This window comes from Acyrthosiphon pisum, chromosome X, assembly GCF_005508785.2.
Source record: "Acyrthosiphon pisum isolate AL4f chromosome X, pea_aphid_22Mar2018_4r6ur, whole genome shotgun sequence".
NCBI lineage: Eukaryota > Metazoa > Arthropoda > Insecta > Hemiptera > Aphididae > Acyrthosiphon > Acyrthosiphon pisum.
The window spans coordinates 45,179,770-45,193,767 of record NC_042493.1 but is presented as its reverse complement, the minus strand read 5'-3'; the positions used below and the strand labels follow the sequence as shown (position 1 = coordinate 45,193,767).

Below are 13,998 nucleotides of genomic sequence, written 5' to 3'. Positions count from 1 at the left end.
ATAAGGTTTTCAAATTTCAAAATTATAAATCAAAATTATTATATCCGATTACTATATTATATGTATAACCTGTGCCAACATGTGTATATAGTATATACTATTAAAATACTTAGTATTTATAATCAATGATAAGATATATATATAGGTATTTGATATATGTCCCTTCGTTCAGTATTATAATTGTTGGAGATCCTATATGTTCAAAAATTGTTTTTACATTACATCGAGCAAACGGAATGGTTTATCAATGAAAAAAAAAACGTTCACTATATTTTGATAAAATTGAAAAATGTTCACATTAATTTTTAAAACTCCCCAGCTTATATATTAAACAACATTTTTCTAAAATATAAATCAAATTTGCCTCTTTCCGAAAACAAAAATGAAAGATTACATATAGATACATTACTATATACTATAGATACTTACATAAAAAAAACATAGAAAAATATACTAATTTATAACATTTGTTTTGTTTGATTGGACAATTTACGTGCTAATGCCCCAATCCATTGGCGTCATTTTAGAGGAGGCAAGGTGAGCATTTGCTATTGCCTGATTTTAAAACCAGCCCGATGTATCGGCAAGGCTGGGCATTAACGAGTTAAAAAGTTAAAGTTAAGTTAATAAGTTAAATTTATATTAACTTTTTAACTTAACTAGTTAATTTTGGCTTTTCATTAACTTAACTGTTAACTTACTAAATTTCTTTTTTAATTAACGTGAAATTAACGAGTTAATTTTTCATTTCAAGAAGTAAGTTAAGTTGATTTATTTTGTTTTTAATTTTATCATATTTTACTACTTCAGTATATTTCGTTTTCATGTCAAAAAATATTTACTGTGAATTGTTTAAAGTAAAAAATACACTACAGTATACACTATCATTCCTTTGGTAGGTAACAGGTAAATTATTTAAACATAAAAAATGTAAAAAATTCATACATAGGTTTAATGATATGTGAAATGATAGTAAAATGATTATATAATGAAATATTTAATATATACATAAAAACAAAATATTTTAATAAAAACAATACATAACTTAAATGCCCTTTGGTGACAGCTAAGTTATTTAAATATAAAAATGTGATGTACTTCATAAAATATTGTAGCTAGAAAAAATCACAAATCGATAAATTAACTATACACATGATGTTTTAGAAACAATAATAAAATATAATATTCTAAAATATGTAAACTAGGCCAAATACTCTCTAATTTCCAAAATGTGTTTTAATATGCAAAACACATTTTTTCCTACAAACTCTTTGATGAATAAATCGTCCACATGTCTCATCCTCGTAGAGCTGCATAAAGCCAATAAAAATATGTAAAAAACCAAATATCTGCGCTCTAATTATAATATACTAGGTGTCTACTGTCTAGGTACCTAATTATGGCTAGCTTACCCTATGATAGGACTTCTATCTGATAGCTAACTAATCGTTGAAGTAGGTTGAATAGGATGATACCGACTTAAGCCGACTAGTATTATTATAGTTTATAGACGATTATAATAGTTCGAAGTGAGTAGTGGTACTAGAGAAAAGGGCGTGGCGTGCCGCGTGCCGAACGGCCCAATACTGCGGACTATTAATAATGAATGATGCTGAAAGAATAATATAGTGATGGCCGAGATGACTGTGCCGAGAATATTATATACTTGCAACTTAATAATTATATAAGGACGGTGATCGTGAAAAAGGGAATATGTCAATATTTTTATAAAGAAAAAATATAAGATACATTTTTTTTTAAGTACATGATTTTACGCCAGTACGGCTTTAATACCAATCTCTATATATTATTAATAAATTACGCTAACTGCCGACAACGATGCCCACCCTGTTCACGTAGTTTTTTGTGATAAATATTATTAAATAATGATATGCTAGGTACCTACAAAATGTATTAGGTACAATAATGAATAAACAACAACTTTTTAATTATACAGAGTACCTTCGTGATGGATACTGCCAGAAATAAAAGCAAGCCCACCGTGAGTTCCAAACAACTTTGGGAATTGAACACATGTGTGACTTGCACAAAGCTTTTGGTCAATACATCAAAATTATTGAATTATTGCCTTCATGGCGTATGCAACAAATGTATTGATTTGGGTTTTGACAATAAACCAGCTGGTGAGGTGTTCTTAATATTCCGCTTATCAGCTTATTTATAATATTATATACATAGTTTTGAATTGTAATCATTATAAAGACATAGGATAATATATTCTTCATAAACAATACCAATGATAATATGTATAGTTTGGTCAACAATTTTAATATTATGTAATTAAAATAGTTTTAATTCATGTAGCACTAATGTAAGCTGATGGAGTATAGATAGATTATATGAAATTAAAATGTTGAAAAAATGCCAAAAAGTTTTTAATTATTTTTCAGTAAAAAATATAGTATTTTATAAAATACTTTCTTTTCATAGGTATAGCTAACGTTTAAAAATTGAACAGATGATTCCCCACAGGTGACAAGTGTAAGTAACTTTAACCTTAATAAACACTGTACCGGAAAGTAATATTAATTGTTTATGCGTATTTGAATTTAACAGTTTTATGATAGTATACCTACCCCTATTCATTGGTAAATTAACGAATTCCCATTAATCAATTTTTACAATTTATCATTTCATATTTTACAATTCAAAAACGATTAAACTCTTGAAATTTTCACCACATGTTTATATTATCATTATTTTTTTTTAATTTTTAGTTTGATTATTTACATTCATTACAATGACATGCCCGCCAACTACTGTAAAGGTTCTCACTTTTTCACCTTTTTGTTAGATTGAGTGCAATTTATTTTGAATAGTATTCTGTACATTATTATCATGTATATAAATATATTATAATATGTAATATATTAATATATATATGGTTTTAATTATTCATTCATATTATGTTGTTGTGTTTAGAATGTTTTAAGAAATATCAAATAATAATATGAATGAGGAATACCAAAAAGAAGAAAATGGTACAATGGTCAATACATAAAATCGAAAGTCCCATGTCCAAATTGCGATAATGTAAGTACAAGTACCTAAATATAAATAAGGAATTGTAATATTATATCTTTGTTTTTAGTAAAATACAAATTAAGCACAATTACGTTTGACGCAAACGTCTAAACCAAAATATAATATGTAACGGTATTTTTTCTTTTCATAAAAATGCATTAATTGTTTTAAGAACCAAATCACAAAAATATTATAATAAAAAATACCGTTTGTAGGTAATCTAATTGAAAATATATTGAAAATATTTCTTGTTGAGTATACTTTTTGTATAATAATTTATATTTATTTTAAATGTTATAAAAATAAATCATTTAATGAATCGTAATTAATTTTTTGTAATATTGTCATATAATTCAGTTGTATAATTATTTACGTTACAGAAATACATTGAGGCATATTGTACTAAATGCAATAAATGGCATATTGTGCACTGCAGGGACTGGAACCGTAAAGAAATTGACCGATTTTGGACCAAAACCTTTTGAAAATCTTGGAACCGAAACCGAAACCAGAATCTAAAATAATATACCAACGTTTTAAACTTTAGCCGACCAATTTAAAGTTATTAATTGTTTGGTTAAGAACCGCTGCTTTAGAGTCTTATTTTAAATATAACTGTAAACAAATATCACATTTAAAAGATAAAACTGATAATAACTTACTACAATTACCACTTCTGATATCATTTTAACTACCTAAAACGTATACCTTCTTAATATAAACACAAAATAAATTAAAACTTTTAATATTGACAATACTATATTGTTAATAATTATTGTTTTTGTAAAATACACAATTTATAAAAAGACCTGGGATTCTAATGCCCCAAAAAACCCAACATAGAACATAATATTAATATTATAGTATAGATACCTACCAATACCACAAATTCTCTAATAATCACGAATCATGATGGTAATAATAATAATAATAATAAAAAAGACACACATATAATACATGATGATAACACACGTATTAATTGTGATCATGGTCAAATTATTATTATTTGTCGTTATTCGTTCCCATATAGATTATCGAAAATGATTACCTACCTGCCTACCTGTCATTATCGTACATATAGACGCGTCTAAATAATCACCCATTCTGGTAAAAATTCCGTTTTTAATCCAGGTGCGTTATTTAGTTATATCTGTTGTAATACCTTACTCATATAATTTGTATGCTTTAATAACTTGTATTAAGGGGCAGTGGCATGATGAAGGACTTTACTTGAGGCACGTTTTTAGGAATTCGGAAGATAGTATAAAACATGTGAGAAAGTCACGTTATCGAATCCCAGAACACAGAATATAAAGAAGACGTCGTACCCGCATGTGTAGTCTCCATCTTACAGAAAATGTACAACATAGCAAAAACTGTTTTGCGCGTGACAACTTTTATCTATTTGTGTTTGTTGTAGTGGCTTCAAAATTTTTGAGCATATAGTATAGAAAATTATCTATGCAACATTGTGCCTATATTTTAGATAAAATAATTAATAAAATAAAAGTTATTTGCTTCTACACATTTTGTTTTTTTCATTTGCTTATAAAAAATGATTGGATAGTGCTATTAAAAAAAAACCTGCTGTAGCTGATAAAGTTCTTTTTTACGTGTTGTGAAAATTTGGTAGTTTTTCAACAAATATAGTGCGAAAAAAGTTGTCCCCCGCAAAACAGTTTTTCTATGCTGTACATAATTTCTACATGCGGGTGTAGTGACGTCCTCTTAAGACAACAATTAATTTATAATATGTATATTAACTATAATCACTATAAACATATTATTACAAACACAAAAGTAAGTGTCGTGTAAAATATACACGAGTGTATGTGTTGTACAATAACATAAATTATTATTATTATAGAATGATAATATTATGATCAACATACGATTTTCATAAGTGTTGATCTTCTAATTAACAAAATAATATTATACGTTACAGGTTTCGTTACGAATTGATAATGAGCGAAGATAGAATGATGGCTTATGTGGAATCGTATTATAAAGTAAAATTGGAGCATTTGACTAAAAATAAATTGCTAATGGAAGAATTGAAAAAAAAATACGATTTCTATTTGTATTTTTCTGAGTCTTCTTTGAAAAAGGAAAACAAGGCACATATAGACATAACAAAGTACGCAGCCCACATATCATTTAAATATATTAGGTACCTTTAACATTGTAATATAGGTAGGTACTGATGTTAAAGGAATTCAATCTCGCCTATGTTTTTTACAAAAATGTACCAATCTGCCAAATGTTGCAACTGTCCTAGTTATCTGAAAAACATTCAGAAAACATGTTTAAATTTGTCTGAAGTTTATTAAAAATTACTTTTTCACTTTTTTGAAATTTTATGCTTAAATACTTTTAAGCATTTATAAATAAGTAAATAAATATAAATAATTACAATTAAATTTTAAAATATCGATAATATTGATCTTAAATAATTAACTAACAAATGTTAGAAAGTTAATTTCAAGTAAACATCTTCTTAAATATGTTTTCAGAAATGTTATCGGATAACTAATTAGAAATTATGCAATTAATGATACTTTTAGACAAAAAAAAAACAAAATAATAAATTAGGTACATTTTTAAGCATGTTCACTCTGTTTGTATTGTTATGCATGTATTCAAATTCTGATTTTTGGAATTTTTTAATATATATTTGAAATTGAAGACCATATTTTCGAATATTTTAGATACTTTCATACTACTTAATAGGATTATCCTTCGACAATGCAAACTTTTTTTTTTTAATTTGATCTCCCATTTTCAATTTTATTAATTATTATTCCGCAGATATTTTCTTAAGAATTTTGATGTATCTAAATCATCTAAATTAAGTAGTTCTTAAGTTATATAGGTATAATTTAGAACCGTATACGATGCTTAATAATAAGTATTGTTTAATCTAATTTTTTTTTAAATTATCAAATTTAGCTTAGGCAATACTTATTCTTAATCATCGACTATGAATATAATACGGCCCTATGGTAATATTATATATTATATATATATGGACATAATATGGTAATGGGTTAAGTAGATAACCTATGAAGGTTTAGATGGTTTTAAAATGTTGGTTATTACTATTGATCTAACAATATAGATAATTTGTAAAAATTATACTAATATAAATACTACATAATTATTATTATCTACATCTATCTAATATTACACATAGTTTATAGTTTTGTAAAACCATTTTTAAGGATTATTATTCTTAGCATAAACATTTTAATAACTCAAGAACTATACTCATTAAAATTTCCACTAAATAATTTGCAGTAAAAAGCGTGGAGGGGGGGGGTTCATTTGAAAAATAGATGTTTGCATCGTCAAAAGACATTCCTAAAGTAGGTAGTTGCTACAAAAAATGTCAGAAATTTAAAAATATTATGGACTTAAGGTATAATTAAAAATTTAAAAAATAAGAATTTGAATAAATGACTAAAAAATCACCTGTATATTATATTATATTGCCTTTTGTATTAATATATACACATTATATATATATAATTATGAATTGGTTGATTATGCAGTTTATAATATTACTTATATATTATTTTGTAACGGTTAAAAGAATTGCAATTGATGAGCCTCAAAAATATGTAAAAGCAATTGATGCGATTAGCAAGACCGTGAATATTACATCATTTCCGGGATACTACAGTGCCACTGAGGTTAGATTTAAAATTATACAAATAATAGTATCGAACTAGACGTGCTCGTATAATCTGCTGTTCCTCTAAATCATAAGGATATGAATATTAAAACGTTCAGTAGGACACGTGCTTTAGCCCTGCAGTGTGTTCATGGACGGATCTAGGGGTCCTGAACTCCCCCCCCCCTACAACGAACATACGCCTGTATGAGGCATGCCTACTACTGGATACTAACATTGATTTTAAATACTATAGGCACTGTGTATATTTGTATAATCAATGTATATTGTGTTATAAAAAATGATTTAGGCTTTCCCCTAGATCTGTACCTGGTGTGGAGCGCGTCTTTGAATTCGTATACAACGTATTTGACTAACTTTTATATGCAACTTTTCATTATTTCTATAATATAGTTTATTACCGAGCTTATTACTAATTATAAGTACTCGAATTTTAAAGCACAATTAATAATAAAAAAAGCTTAAAATGTTTGAAAAAGTAAAAAATAAAACTTATTTATTTTTAAAAAAAGCAAAAACAAATTGACCATAATTAACTTTCACTATAGATATCAAATTTAAAAATTTAAAAACTATAGTTTAGTAGACAATAATTTATATGCCATAGCCATCCAAGCGAATTTACTAAATACGTATGTCATATAGTACGATATCGTTATTGGCTATTAATAAAGACCGGATTTATATGTTTTTATATTTCGTTACTGGGTCTATGCAGTCTTATGATAGTAAAAAATTTGGACGATTCGCTCAATTCAGAATACGTAGTGTCGTTTACCTACGTCGATCACGGACGTACACAAATAAACAAACGAAAAATTATATAGGTAAGCACTTTATTATAATCAAATGTCCAGTGGTAATCGATCACTACACTCTGACCCTTTTTCTGTTCTCACATGTCCTTATATCTTTATAACATAAAATCGAATAACAATCAAATAATATCGATTGTCCTATGACTAAATTATACTTAATTGTTATTATATTACATTATTATGGTCTTAACCTAGTTACATATGTGATATGTTTAATATTTACTTGTTACATATATTTGTTTTCTTAACATAGTTTTTACATACTAACAATTCTTATTACTATACATCATTTCGATTTATATTTGTATTAAACGCTCAATACAACAGTAGAAAAAGTTTTTTTTGCATATTTGAGAATATTTCATGGGTTAGAGAATATTTAACCCATTTAGCATATTTTGGATTATTTCGTAAATTGTGAGAAAAAATTTGTATTTATTTTTAATTTTAATATTACGGTACCCAGAAAAAAATTTTTGAACATTTATAATTTATTTTTTTTTTTTATCATTTTGATAAAAATAAAACACACAGTGTTATCAAGGTTTAACTATAGATATCTACTGATAACATCAACATATTATATACATTTATCAAATATTCAAATATCTAAATTTATTTTTTATGTTTTAATATTATACTGTTATGTACTTATATTTATATTATATTCCAATTTCAGTATTTCCTACTCGACCTACTCTTACTAAAGTGCATTCATCATAAACTATATTTTACTAACCAGCCGTTTTAGATACTAATAGAGAACCTAGATTTCCAATTTAAATATGGCTAAAATATTGGGCATTTCATACTGTGTTTTTATATATTTGAAATTTTTTGGTTACAGAATAACCTACTTACGTGGAACATTGTATTAATTATCAAACATTTTGACCCAACAAATAATATTTTATTGAAATTTATAGAATAAAAAATAAAAAAATTTAAACATTATAATATGCCCGTTAACAGCTCAAAACGAGTTAAAATATAATGAAAATGTTATCAAGTATAATATAGGAATTAATAAAATGAACATTTGATATAAATTTCAGTATCTACAGTTATTCGTTTTTGAATTACAGCCAGTGGCGCAACTAGGGCTAACATTTTTTTTAGGGGGGGGGGGGCTTTAAAATTAAATTTAAATTAAATTAAAAAACAAATCTATGTTCAAAGTTTAAATATATAGGTAGGTAGATAGGTAATATAGGTACCTAACCTATATGAAATACAATTTAACTTAGGTATTTCTCAATATTTATACCTACTTCCTAATAATATTTTGACGATAAGCAAAATGTCAATATTAATAATAATTATTATTATTATGACAAGTCGATTTCACAAGTTTTATTTATAGATACAAACAATTATCAAATAAATAATCAATGAATGTAGGTAGTAGGTAACTAATTTTTTAAAAAGATTATGTTGCTTAAAATCATGATGTAAAACAAAATAATATTATTGTTAATTTTTGAAAATTATTTATTATATTTTAATTTTTTTGATGAAAAGTAGGTAAACCATACTACGAATAAGTATAATAAAGTTGTAATTAAATATTAATAATATGATAATTATAACATTAAATTATTACACAATTAGCCTTTAAAAAATAATTGATCAATCAATTTCATGTATACCTAGTTGTCAGTAACATTGTAGTCTGGGGGTTATTTTTCCTAGGTTCAGAGATTTTTTTCCGGGTTTGTTTATTTTGCAATTCACTTTTTCTATACTTAAGTTTAGTGCATATTCATTAAATTTATGTATAATAATCTTACCAATAAACCGACATAAATCATTTTCTTCAAACAAAAATAGTCAACAGGCATATACAGCTAATGATATTTAACATAATATTTATCATAGCCTATAGGCAATATAAAATAATTGTAAAGTTTAAATACAAATTAGATAATTACATTTCCCCCTCCCCCCTCCAAAAAAAAAGTAAGAAATATAGTTTAATTATTAAAAATGTATTAATATTTTAGGAAACAAATGAATAATTTATTTCGCGGGGGGCTAAGCCCCCCCTCTAGTTGCGCTTATGATTACAGCAAAATAAAAATCGCTACGTGAGAAATCGAGTGAATGAAAAAATTGACTTCAAACGCTCATAAAAATTTAATTTGACTTTCTTGTAGACATTTTTTTTCGATAAAGGTATAGACAAACTTATGAGGAATCTTGTATTACATTGTCAAATCTTAGATTTAAAAAGAAAAATTTTTATGAATTCTCAACTCAAAATAATTTGCACTTTTACGTATTTTATCAAGATTTGAGCTTTAAATGCTTAGGTATAAAAAAAACTGTGAATATAGATTTTTAATATTTTTTAAATACCATTGTAACAATATATTAGGTGCATTGTGTTAAATTTTTAGATGTTAGTGATTAAGAGTTTTATCCAAATATTCATGAACTCTTGGAAATATTTTGTACTTTGCCCGTATCAATTGCTATACACCTGAACGATGTTTTTCAAGTTTTTATTAAATATATAACCTACCTTACCTAATAAATAGTATGACAGAAGTAAATATTTTATCAATTTTCCTATATAATATTGAATAATAATAATAAATTAAAAAGTAATTATTATATACTTTGTTTATTATAACCGACTTAGCCACTTAGGGCCCGTTTTACAATCATTGTTTAAAGCAGCTCGGTTACGCTTAACCAACTGAGTTTACCAAAACAAAACAAAAAAACAAAATTCAAGCTTAAATTTTGATAAATTTTAAAGGGAATTTGACAAACAAAAATATGTGGTTCGTTATGAACTATTTTAATATTATATAAAGTCCTAAACTAATTAGAAAATAAAATAAATTTAGTTTTAAATAATGTACTTATCATCCTATTATATGTTTAATTATTTATAAAACTGTTATTCCTATAGCACCACTGGTATCGAATATAACAAACAAAATAATAAATAGTAACAATTATTAAATTATTGTGACCGATGATGATAACTATAAAGGTACTAATGTATATTTAATATTAATATGTTACTATTATCCTATTAGAGTATACATGCAATTTATATTTTTATCTGGCGGCTCCGTGCCTTCATGTGTCTGTGTTACTTGTTTTTCCAGCAGGAAGTTGTGTATATTTAGATATTAATATATTACAATGATATTTTTTTTTCTAATAAATTAATACGTTGGATCTTAAAAATGTCCATGTACATTTATTTTAAAACATATTATTATTTATCAATTGAATTTGAATCATTTTTCATTTAATCGTCGTCGAAGAAACAAGGCAGATAAAATATACAGTGAAATAGTAATATTATCATATTATTGTCATTGGTGAGTATAGCTATATTATTTATGCCTAATATTTATTTTTCACAAGTGCACATAACTTGTAAATGAATATTCATTAAAATTTAAACATTATAATTAAGTATTTTTTAAACTAATATTAGGCATATTATATAATATTCTTTATCGAATTATATAGAATCGTAATATTTTTAAGTCATTTTTTCTCGTTGCTTTATTATTATTTAAGGATTAAGACTAGGATCACATATTCACATGAGCGTCAGACTTTGAATAATCATCCATTATGCATTTTTAATTGTAAAACTATTATGACCTAGAAAATACAATTTTTGTATTATTTAATTATTTTAGATATACACTATAGGTATTTTATACATTACGTATGATTTAAATTACATAAAAATTCTTACTTTTAATTAAATAAATAAAAAATGTTTCATTACAATATTTGATGAGTATATTATGAACTTTGTGGTAGTAGATGTAAGACAGAGAAATATTGCAACCAATTAACAAATAACTATATACTTATATTATCTGGACACCCTCTAAAAAAACATACAAAATACGTCACTGAATGTGTTGGCTTTATTTGCATGTCACCGGTCAATACAATACTCATGCCAGATAAGGTTATCGATGAACTGAGCAACCAAAAAAATAGAAAATGGGATTTTGTATTATAATTATTTTGTTTCTTTATTGTATTAAACACGAGATTGTCGTCAGTATGAATTTATAATAAATGCTATTAGGAACTATACAGTTTGTCCCACCCTTAGTATCTCTGTGGAAAATCAATATATTTAATTGTAGTTTTCTTCACAGTCATAAGTATGAAAATTCTGATTGATTTCATAATATTTGATTTTTTTTTTCAAAAATTCAAAAATTATTAAAACATTTTCTTAGGCAAATAAGTTTTTTAAATTTCCAATATAGCCATTTTGTTGATCGTATTTTTTTAAAACAGTTAAAAAATATATATATATATATTAAAATCTATTGAAAATTGTTCAAGTTAGAGCTAATTATTATTGTGAATTTCTAAGAATAATAGTTATGTTACCTATGCATACAGCATTAGCAAACTACGATTCGCATGTTAATCAGTACAATCACGCTGATTTTTCAGCTAAAATTAAAAATAATAATCAACCCTAACTTGGGCGATTTTCATTTAATTTTAATAATTTTTTTTTTTTTTGAACTGTTTTAAAAAATATGATCAACAAAATGGCTATCTTGGAAAATGAATAAACTTATTTTCGAAAAAAAATTTTTGATAATTTTTGAATTTTTGAAAAAAATATCGAATATTGTGTTATTGAATCAGAATTTCCATACTTATGACTGTAAAAAAAACTGCATTTAAATATATTGATTTTCCACGGAGATACTAAGGGTGATATGGGACTTCTGGGACACACTGTACAATTTGTGTTAATTCTTATTTCACCTTGATCCACACTATAATCTCAACAAGTTAAGGAATTTTAAAATTGTATATATTATTCTTATTTATTGAGTGTACCTATAATAGTATATTTTATCCCCCCCACCCTATTAAAATTCCTAAATACGCTTCTGTACCAGATACCTATAATTGTGATACTCTTATTAGTTATTCATTTATATTACCAAAAATGATAGAAACGATAACAGAATTGTAATGTGACAAACTATACGTGTTTCGAGTGTTATTATCGGTAATTACATACCTAATATTCAAAAACACACAATAATTAAAAACTCAATCGCTATAATTTTTTCCTATCGCTGTAAATTTATTTGTGAATTTTAATTTTCAAATGTTACGTAACGTAATCAGGTACGATCGACAAGCACCCCACCATCTTCTGGTTGTAGTCATGATAGCCGACGTTTGTTTTGTCCACAGATATAAAATACTATAGATATTTTATATCTGTGGTTTTGTCATTTTTTCTCTCCTCTCTGACCTCTGTCAGTAGCCAAACACACACAGAACCACTAACACGTTTTTTTATTGCGTACGTTTTTCTTTCGTCTTTTTACACGGACTCAGATGTTAGTCCGTGTCTTTTTATTATTGTTTTCTCATGAAGTTACCACAAAAAAATGGAGTACCTAGTCACTCGGAAACATTTTCCCGTGTCGGTGAACGCTGCCGGGCAAGCTAAGGTGGTCGGTCACGACAGATATCCCGAATCCATTATAAACAACAACAAAAAAGGTAACCAAAATTACTATATTTTCTGATCCATAATATGGCACAATGGAACCATTTGGCATTTATTTTGTCATGGCTGGAAGTACATCGCAATGTAAACATTCGTTAACGTCGCAATGTATTGTAATCACGAATTAAAATATATTTTAATTCGTGATTGTAATATTCTTTATCAATTCGAAAAAAAAATATTTTGATTATTTAATCAATCACCTTATCAATAAATTATCAACATACAAAATGATAGTAATCGTTAGAAATAATAATATCAAAAAATACATTATAGAGATTTGACAATTTATATCAGTTAAAACATCGATGATGAGTAGGTAAGTAATGAATCATGTGCATGTGTTTCTTTGTTTTTTAAGCCTCCATAGTTCAGGCTTCAATAAACATTTTAAGCAATGTTTGCTAGTCAAATAGTTGTTAAAACAGTAAAAATGTATAACTTAAATAATATTTTAATTTCAAACAAATATGTTTCCATACTGTATTGCCGAATGTATATATTATGGTAAAATACGATACATACATTAAATCATGTCTTATAGTGTTATTTATTAATAAATATATATTATATTAAACATAATTAAACTGATTATTCTGTTTAAGGTGCCAGTATAGCAAGCGACACAAAATTAGCCAAATTAATAGCATATAAAAAAAACACTAACTGTTTACCTATATCAAGTAAAAAACATTCAATTTGGATTCAAAATATAATAAAAAATATAAGCATACATGGATTAAAAGGAACTAGATGTCACTGTTAAAGGTTAATATAATAAATGCACGAATAGTTATGAATTATAAGTTATATTAAGTAAATTAAAAACATTATTTATTCAATTTTTTCAGTTCTGTACTGCAATTATTGACTTTATAATACACAGATAAAATCTATCC

General features: G+C 25.8%; 1 long non-coding RNA gene across 8 annotated transcripts in view; it reads left to right on the top strand.

Annotated features, from left to right (window-relative positions):
- LOC100571891 overlaps positions 1–13,998 on the top strand; it is an 81,585-nt gene that overhangs the window by 59,401 nt on the left and 8,186 nt on the right. For 4 of the 8 annotated variants that reach the window (XR_003838913.1, XR_510945.3, XR_510946.3 and 1 more), the window contains exons 1-2: positions 13,426–13,606; positions 13,705–13,867. The exons of 1 other annotated variant lie outside the window; for it this stretch is intronic. This is a non-coding gene — a long non-coding RNA (uncharacterized LOC100571891). 3 more of the 8 variants (XR_003838909.1, XR_001679951.2, XR_118939.4) reach the window with 3 other exon arrangements.